Raw genomic sequence first — 10,017 nt, forward strand, 5'->3', positions numbered from 1 at the left:
ATGGAGTCACTATTTTCACAGAAATTTTGTGTCAAATTACAAAGCAAGGCTGCATATTTTTCACTGTTCACAAGACTATGTTTGGCCAATGTGTCAAAATGCATAAAATTGTTTTCTGGGGACTTCCAGGGGTGGAGCCTGAAGAGCGGCCGCATTTTAGCAGAGCTCACTGAAATCGGTACTTCATCCGGCTTTAATCCACGCGATCTGTTGCCCATCGCCTCTCAGGATGGTGGGGACTAGTGCAGGGAGCATCCGAGCAGCATGGAAGCTTGCAGTAAGTTGATCTCACTCTGCACAAACACCTCGGAGCCGGCGCCGTTTTTCCAGGCTGCAGGGTCAGTGGCAGCCATATTGGATTCAGAGTACACTATTCTGGCTCTGTATACAGGCATCTGTAACATAAGAAAAGCTGCTGAAGTTTAACAATTGGCGGTGAAATCGCAAGAAATCATTAATTATAGTACTCTAGCTGGTTTAACAGATTGTGCTCAACAAATAATGATTGTTCCTTAAACCTCTAAACTTACTGGGCAAGGGAAACAGAAATCATTTTTTTTTTTTATCTGTTTATTGAATACCCTGGATACCATACAGACTGCTGCTTGAAAGTGTTATACAGGATTTTGTTCTGTCCTCTTTATCAGTATTTTAAATTGTACTGAAGCTGCAAGTCCATCATCGGTGGCCTTATTTTAATATACATAACATCTTACTTATATTGCTATGGACAAATACGTTGGGAGACATTTCTCCTCCATGGGCAAGCACGCCAACAAAAAGTTAAACCTCTACCTAAGGCTGACTTCCTTCCCCCCCATCTCCTTCTCTATCAATCTACACACTCCAGAAAACATTCAGAGGAGGAAGAGCAGGGCGCACTGATTGATCTGATTTATCAATGATAGTCTCTGAAGTTTCCGAGGTTCTGCATCCATATTTTGATAATAAATTTGATTCTTAGCAAAAATCCATAGAGACTGCTCTAGCAAATATCTCCTCCAACACACAACGTATTGTTGAGCTGGAGCAGAGAGTGAGTGACCTGGAGGACCAACTTCTGGAATCTAACACTAAAATTGCTGCACAAGGCACTATACTTACCTTGGTGGAAATAAAATTAGAGGATTTGGAAAATAGAAGCAATAGAAGATCTAACTCATGTTTTATAGGAATTCCATAAACGTATAAAGGCCAAGACCTAGTTCATTTTCTTACTACTCCCCTGATGATGGCATTGAATCTGCCTTCTGGCACAAATCGCAGTATCGAGAGAGCTCATCGGATAGGACCAGAACGTCATGATGTGAACCAACGTCCACTTCCTTTAATGGCCAAGTATTTTCACTATGCTGATAAAGAGTCCATCTTGGGTGTCTACAGAAAAGTTTGTGATGTTCAGGTGAAAGGTAATAAGATCCTTATGTTCCAGGACTACTCCGCTGCAGTATCACAAAAGAGGAAGAGTTTTGCTCGAGTTTGTGAGAGACTTGTTGATATGGGACTACGTTTTTCGCTGCTTTACCCAGCCAAATTGAAGGTGTCATGGCAAGGGGAGACCAAATTGTTTGAAGATCCTGCGGATGCGGTTGATATTCTTCAATTGTCCAGCTCATCTTTGGAGAGACACTAATTGATAAGGAAATTCATTGGACTCTTTTTGTTCTTTTCCTATATGTGCCTTACATGCCAAATAGTTTATTGATATTTTTGCTGCAAATTCTTTCGATGTTTACATATGTTTTGCAATTTGTACAAGTGCTGTGGCCCTCTGTTGGTGTATCCCAACAGCGGGTGTTCCTTAAGTATTGAAAAAAATAAATGAATAATGTTTTTTACAAGGTTACATTATTTGTTTTGTTAATTTATTGTCCACTGGTATTGTGTTCTCTATAGGCAGATAGTGTATTTTTTTCTGAGATTACCGTTCACTATGGTTACCTGTTTCTAAGGGCTGTAAACACAATTTTTGACTTTTTTTAAGATCTGTAGCTGCTGGCTGGGAGAGCTACAGTTCCTTTTTGGGTATTACATTATGTTTGATACATTCTTAACCCAGCCTCAATGACGACTCCTAGGGGACATACTTCACCATTATATGAAACAAAGCAGTCATCTTTAAAAAATGGTTTTTGTGGAACGTAGCGGGTTTGAATAGCCCCCAAAAGCGCATGAGGGTAATAATGCACCCTAAAAAATGTTCTCCTTTTGTAGTATTTCTTCAGGAGACTCATTGGAAAGAGGGTCAGGCTTTGCTGCTGAGAGCGCCATGAATTGGTGATGTAATCCATACGGTTTATAAAACTAAAACACGAGGGTTGGTGAGGGCTGGTACAGATTTTGGGCATTACATATACACTTTGCTCAGTAAATCCTCCAAATATTAATTCTCCAGCTTTTTTTACTGATCTCTACAAAAAGATTTTGACAAATTCTTACCCTAACCTTATACTGGCTGGAGATTTTGAATGGGATTGTTGATCCATCAATGGGTCGGTTGAAATTAACAAATATACCGCCTGATCTGCCACATCTGAATTAAAACACCTTTTTTTGCAAACTTCCTCAGTAGATGCCTAGCGTCTCCTTCACCCAAATGAAAAAGATTATACCTGTTACTCCAAAGCTCATTCCACATTCTCTAGTAGTATCATGATACATTCTCTCTACAGTATCATGACAAGGAAACTAAGAAATCTTGGCAGGCGGCTGGTATACAACTTAACACCCATGTGGCCACCCATGCGACTGCACAAGCTCTTTACACTAGGCATACATTTTATAGATGGGGCAATAAAGTAGGGACTTTTCTAGATTGGCTAATCCTTTGGGTACAAAACGCCATATATTAAGAGTTAAAAATTAACCTTCTACTTCCGGGGGTGGAGCTTGAAGAGCAGCCGCGTTTTACCATAGCTCCCTGAGCTCAGCTTGTCTACATCCACCGGCATCCCGCTGATCTATCCGAAAGGTGGAGGCCGTTGCAGGCAGCAAATTAGCTGCCTGAGAGCTCTACCTGAGCTGCTCACACGCTGCACAAATATCCCTGGGTCGGCGCTTGATGTTTTGGCCGGGTGGTTGACGGCGGCCATATCAGGTCTACAAACATACACGCTGTTCAGCTCTGCATAAAGGCGCTTTTTTTCTTTTTGAATCCTTTTTGAATAACTTGGGACTTGTGAGTACCTGTTTATCTTCAAGCTTCTTATTTATCTATTTGTCTCTTTTTTATAAAAGTTATAACATCTTATACAGAGGTCCTTTTTTCCTCTTTTCCATTTTTAAAGTATTGGAGTTTGCAACTACATGAGACTTATATCTGTATGTTCTCTTTTTTGAAGACTTTAGAGTGTTACCCCAAATATTGCTACATATTGGATTAATTTGTTGGGAAACAGTCCTCTTCAACACGCAAGAACACTAATAAGCAAAAACTTAAACCCCCATTAAAAGCTGGTTCTCCTACTCCCTCTTCTTCTGTAAGGGTGATTCACTAAGCAAAATCGGAAGTTCACTCGCGCATTCGTATTCGCAATACAAAATCGGAAGCCTTCGATGAATTTATTAACTAAATTTCAGGCGCAAGCATATTTGCGCGGAAGTTATCAACCGAAATGAGCTTGACACTGGCGAGCTTGCATCAAAAGTCACTGTTCCCCTAAAAAAGATTTTTTTTTCTAATGGCACACATCTTTCACTTAGCCCTAAATAAAAATGTTTGGCCTGTTCAAATGTTTTAAACATTTATATTAGCTGCAAAATAATCATATTTTTAAGTGACCTATTATTTTCAGGTTTAGAAAGAGTTAACTGATTTCAGCTCTTTACAGAGGTGCCTACCTAAAGGCATCGGTTGCTAGACACGGTGATCCGCCTGGAAAGAAATTCCAGCGGGCTCTGGCGGGCAAAACCTCGCTTTTGCCAGGGAACTAGATTTTTTCCACCATGTCCAAAGCACACACGCAAGTTCTTGCTTTCTCCTGTAGATATATATATATCTATCTATATATATATATATATATATATATATATATATCTCTATATTTATATATATTTATATAAATATATTATATATATTATTAATATATTTATATATATTTATATTATAATTATATTTATATATATAAATCTAAAGGATCGGATCGCTAAATTATTATGGAATGTCAAACTGTCAAAAAACCAAAAAGCCACATTTAAGGTACTGCGCACGCCCAGTGGCATGTTAACGCCTGTGCGCATAATGATGAGCATATATAAGGGTGCTGTGTAACTTTTTTCCTTTGTCTTTTTTTTGGGTCAAGGAGGGGCTGTTGTTTTGTTTGTTCACCTAATCTATGTTGCTACATTTGATACTTTACTTACAATTTAGCGCAATAGCTGCTTTTGCTTTTTGTACTTTGAATGTTTTAATGTCCATTTTGCAATTAAGAAGTCAATGTCAATGTTAATGCTTTGTTCCTGTGTTTTTGGCCATATTGTTTCATTGGAATAGTATGTCTATATTACCACCTTGAAATGTTTGTCCTGCATAAATATTTTCTGATCCAGGTTTCCAGCCTTGATAGGTCAAAATAGCATATTGGTTTGGTAAATATTTTTTGAATGCAATATTTTTGGGCCCACTTTGGAAATAATTATGCTTTATATGCAAGTGTGGGTTTACATGTGTGTTGTTTGGTTGATTTTGTCATGTAAACTTAGTGTTATCAGTGTGTTCTATATTGTAATGTGACCTTTTAGCAAATAGGTTAATTTTGAATAAAGTTTTTGTCCAAATTTTGTATATTTTTTCTTGTGGGGGTTGTTTTTGTGATCTTCTTTACTATGTCCCAGGACCTCCAATGCAAAAATTCTATTATGCTTGTTTTTAAGCAGTTCCCTTCTATGATTATTTTGATTGGCTAAAAACAGCACAGTTGGCTTAATAAAACTCAGTGTCATGTAATGACACTATGTGCGTGTCAACTGTTCTATTAGTAGAAAAAATTCCCAGAGAAGGATCCTCATTCCCGTACGTTTTTCTTTTTAGGTGTATATTTTCTTCATGTGCACCCATGTATGTACATACATGCATATATATCTGTATGTATGCATTTATGTGTGTACATATTAAATTATAGGAAGAAATAGTCAGAAATAGGCAATGAGGAATTTTTAGGCCATATTGCTTAACATGATTCAAATTGCAAAGATTTCTTCCTATGATTTCTGATGTCATGGGCTTAAGCGGCTGCAAGCAACATTCATGTATGATATTGCTTCTGGTAACCCCCTTTATGTGCTTCCTCTACCAAGATGAGGTAGGCCAATATATAGTTGGGCAAGATCAAACATGCAATTCAAACGGAATAAACACCCTGAAAGGCTTAAAAAGCAAGAAGTACAAATCAGCATGTTAGTCCATAATTCAAAAAAGAAAAATAACAAAAAATATATACAAAAAGTATATTAATATGAAATAATATGCATGTACCTATGCGCAACATAGAACACCAGTTACATGTGGGTATTAATGCGCATACAGCAGGCGTACGTGCAAATGCGTGGCGTAGGCATGTTTTTCAGTAGGCGGTAGTAAACCAGGAAGTTTTATTTCTGCTTTATCATCATGCTGTGCCCATTGTTTGTAGCTTCATCATTCAGGTAAGTGATTTTTTAAAAAAGTTTTAGCGGGGGGGTGGGGAGAGGGATTCTTTTTAGTACAATAAGCAAACATGTTTCTCCATGTTTCCACATTTAAATGTGTTTTTATGCATCATGCATGTTTGCTCATTTAAATGTGTTTTTATGCATCATGCATGTTTGCACATTTAAATGTGTTTTTATGCATCATGCATGTTTGCACATTTAAATGTGTTTTTATGCATCATGCATGTTTGCACGTTTAAATTTGTTTTATGCATCATGCAAGTTTACACATTTCAATGTGTTTTTAGGCTGCTTCTCATATTCCTCAGCCTAAGAACTCACGGTCTTTAATCCTTCACATGCCCTAAACCCATGTTTGTAACTACTTGAAATGTTGAGGATCCTACTAGCTACTACTCAATCACATTTCATGGAGGTTGTTGCTGTTTAAAAAGCAAGTGCATCTAGGAGGCAAAAGTCAAAAAGGGCCATTCATGCCCCCCTGGGCTACTTAACTTAACTTACTTAATTTATACCTACATTTCAAGGAACCCCAATTTATTGGGAATGGTGAGGTGCATAAACCAGAAAATGTATGTTCAAGTGGGGGGACTCCTTGCTATGTAAGTGGGCTGCAGGGGGGGGGGCACTTTTTCAATTAAAGACTCCTATGTGCCCTTGCTTTGGAAAAAGCATTCCCAATGTAGGATTTTCTATAGTGTTTGCAATTGAGATCCCCATATCTTCAAATGCTTGAAATCTGGTGGCCTGAGATTTTGTAGATATTTTGGGACTATTATCTATGAGTGTCCTCTGTCCTCTTGTACACAGAGTTGTAAGGCTGCAAGATATGACATGCAGAATTCCCACACACAGATATCACACTGTGCCCATGATGTTGTTACACTTGCCCACAGAGTTGATATATTTTCCCAAGTAGTTTTTTTTTATATAAAAGCCACAGCACAGCTATAGAATGGGGGAGGGACAGCCTGTGTCCCCATCTGATTCTAGCTGCGCTCTTCTCACTGGCCAGCTCTTATCGGCAGATGGAATCCTCTGCACGGATGACAGCTGAGAATGGAGTGTCCTCTATTGTCTTTTCAATGGATTAAAGCTGCAGATGAGAAGTGGGTAGAGGTCCACATACCTAAAGTTGGCTGTTGACAACAATGTACATGCACATTTCAATGTGTGTATGTACGGTTTGTAAAAATCTTCATGATTCTACCCCATTAAGCTCAATCAGAGGTAGATCATTCGAAGAGCCCTAGTTATCCTCTTCTCTATCACGCAAGGCTGGAAATGATTTTTCTTTGTCCGGAGAACAGTGGAAGCCTTCTGGTAGAATGTCCTCTGGATAGCTCAGACCACAATCCTGATTTTGGTGAAGGCACATCATTCCACTGTGTCACATAGATATTCCTGTGTTTGGTATTTATCCACTTTTTTACTTAATTTTTTTTTTCCTGTGTCAACAAAATAAATCCACATGTGCTGCATTATCTGACCTAATGCAACCGTGCTTACATTTTGCCTCTAGATTGTATGTATGTATATCTGGCACTTACTAATGCTTCACTAAAACCGGATAAACAGAGTTTACATCTAGGACAACAATTATTGTTTTTACAATGGTTTAACTAGGATTAAGCTTAGTGGGGTTCAAACCGGAAGCTTCTCAGTAATAGTAATAGTATACCCATATATATCTACACACAATAATAATAAACAAACAGTTTACAATGGCAACCAAACTATGTCAATTTGGTGTTTGGTTGTTGTCAAAATAACTCAATTTTGTTTCTCTTTTTCTTTAGACAATGATTCTGCACCAGTACGACCAGCAGCGGTCCATTTATGTTAAGCACAGGATTGCGGAGAGGCTGGCAGACGCGCCCAACAGTCGCCCAAATCCAGCATGTTTGGAGTGACCTAAAGCGTAGTAAAGCGGATTTGGTATGCGAAGTGGGGGACCGCATCCTGTCTGGTAAGTTTTGCATTTTTTCTTCTCCTCTTGTTAAGGAGTGGTGTTTTAGAATGTTTGTTGTTTGTGTAAAGTAGTATTGTTTAGCCTAGAACTGTTTGTTTTTCACTTCCTATATTTTACTACCCTTATTATATATTTGGATATTTGATTTTGTTATTACAGCCAGCTCTCTATCATGCCGGCAGCTACAAATTTGTGGAGGAGGAGGAGACATTCCCAGGGGAGGAGGAGCCAGTCAGGGAGGAGGAGACAGCTGAAGAGGAAGTGCCATCCCCGGGGGAGGGGGAGCCATCCCCAGAGGAGGAGCCATCTCTGGAGGAGGAGCCCGCTGCCCAACATCTGCAGCCAGGGTCCTCCTATGAAGGAGAGGAGGCGGCTGAGGCCAAGGAGATTGCCTGTAAGCTAACCTTAGAATCAACTTTTGTAACATAGTGCAATTCAACACATTCTGACAATACTTTCACCAATTTTGGTTACAAATACAAAGAAATATCTAGCAGGATTTCATGTAGCTTCCAGTCATTAATCATGCATCAAATGAAGGTTCTTTCTAGGTTGTTGGCTAGCATGAAGAAAAATAGACATGAGTTGTTTAGTTGTCCATAGTTGTACTGACAAATGTTTGCTCAGAATTTTTGGACGTAGGCAAAAAGTATCAGTTAGAAGTTCTGCAATATTCTATTCACCTTTACTAACCTACAAATCTAGTTAAGTCCTGCCCACCCACTTTTACTTATGGTGTTCATTTTTTATCTACAGTTACTGGAGCGCCCTTGCCATCACATTCTCCACAGGACACAAATTCCTCATCTGAATGTAAGTATTTCTCCATTTTAGATATTGTGAACATTTCTTAAAAACTATGAAAATAAAGTAGGAGATACTTTGTTAGGCCTAGGTCCATCAAGTATCATTAGGAGTGTATGACTAGCTTCATGTCTAGGCAGCTTTTAACAGAAGACAAATTTTAAATGTCACTTAGCCACGTTTGTCCCTCGTGAAAACCCACAACCTTCATTGCCAACAAACTGCATCACTTTAGTTCCATAGCCATAATTAGCTTGGACCCAGGAATAACCTTTCTTTCTTGTTTGGCACGGTGTAAACAGCAAAACAGTCAGATAAGATGACGTAACTTGAATTCTTTAGCACTGTGCAATTTAGAAACTAGCTGTATATTATACTGTTATATTTGGTCACTACTTACCTCTTATTTTTTTTTGGTCTCCTTCTACAAACACAGCCAGTTCCACATCGAGGGAGGCAGCCAGCCCTCCTGAGGAGCTTCCAAACCCCCCACCACCACCGCCACCCCAACGCCGGCGACATGGCAGACATCCTCCTGGTAAGTTTATATTTTCATTTGTTTGGTTTTTACAAGGACAGTATGCAGTGGCCGGGTTTGGTGCGTCCCAACGCTAGGCTGTTGCTGCTCTCCAGAAGGGATGGTAAGGCGTGGTGCACCCCAATGGGAAATATGTCCAGAGAGTCACGGTCTGCAGTAAACCAGGGTGCTCTTTTACTGGAGGAATTCAGGTACAAAACAATACAGGCAAGGCATTAGGCTGGCTTCTCCAGTCTCCTCCCTGGCAGAAGAAGCGTTTGATGCTGAGGAAAGGCCTGGTACCCTGGTCCAAGGCTGGTTATCCAGGGTCTGTGGCAGCGTATCCCCGTCTCAGCGTCTTCTTCTGGTCACTCAGTAGTCTGGCAGAGTCTCCTCTTCCAAGCACTGGTCCCTAACTGCAACATACTAGTGGCTCTGACTGCTCTCCTTATATACAGTTTTTGCTAGACTAGAACCTTCCAGAAGGTGGAGTGGAGAAGCTCAGCACTAACAGATACATTGGCCCTGATTCATCAAGCAAGATCGGAAGTTTGCTCGAGCATTCAAATTCGCGATCCGAAATCAGAAGCCGTCGCGCTATTTAACAACTGAATGAGCTTGCTGCTGGAGCTGCGCATCCCCGGCAGTTTTACACTGGCGAGTTTGCATTATTAGTCACTGTTCCCCTAAAAAAGCATTCTTTCTAATGGCTCACATATTACCCTTAGCCCTAAAAAAAAATGTTACTTATGTCACTTATTTCTTTCCTGTTGGGCAAGAGTTAACCGAGTTCTTGCGACTTTCCACGGGCGAAGGCTCAGCTTTGCCATCGGACTAGATTTTCCCACAAAAGTGACAAGCAAGCACACACACATTCTTGTTTGCTTCTTATAAATGTATATATGTGTGTGTGTGTGTGTATATATATATATATATGATTGTATTTACTATAGTTATTATAATAATAAGTGCTAATTGCAAGTGAATTGCTATCATCTGTGCGCATAACTATGCGCATAAATGTGAGCATATATAAGGGTGTGGTTTAACTTGCTTTTTCCTTTTGTCTTTTTCT

At 39.5% G+C, this 10,017-nt stretch overlaps 1 long non-coding RNA gene across 1 annotated transcript; it reads left to right on the forward strand.

Annotated features, from left to right (window-relative positions):
- The first annotated feature begins 63 nt into the window (after positions 1 to 63).
- On the forward strand, positions 64 to 8,055 carry LOC140340972 (uncharacterized). The gene is made up of 3 exons (XR_011922774.1): positions 64 to 277; positions 7,449 to 7,618; positions 7,781 to 8,055. It is a non-coding gene; the product is annotated as an uncharacterized lncRNA (long non-coding RNA).
- The last annotated feature ends 1,962 nt before the right edge of the window (positions 8,056 to 10,017 follow it).

The sequence above is a fragment of the Pyxicephalus adspersus genome, chromosome 11 (assembly GCF_032062135.1).
Source record: "Pyxicephalus adspersus chromosome 11, UCB_Pads_2.0, whole genome shotgun sequence".
Taxonomy (NCBI): Eukaryota; Metazoa; Chordata; class Amphibia; order Anura; family Pyxicephalidae; genus Pyxicephalus; species Pyxicephalus adspersus.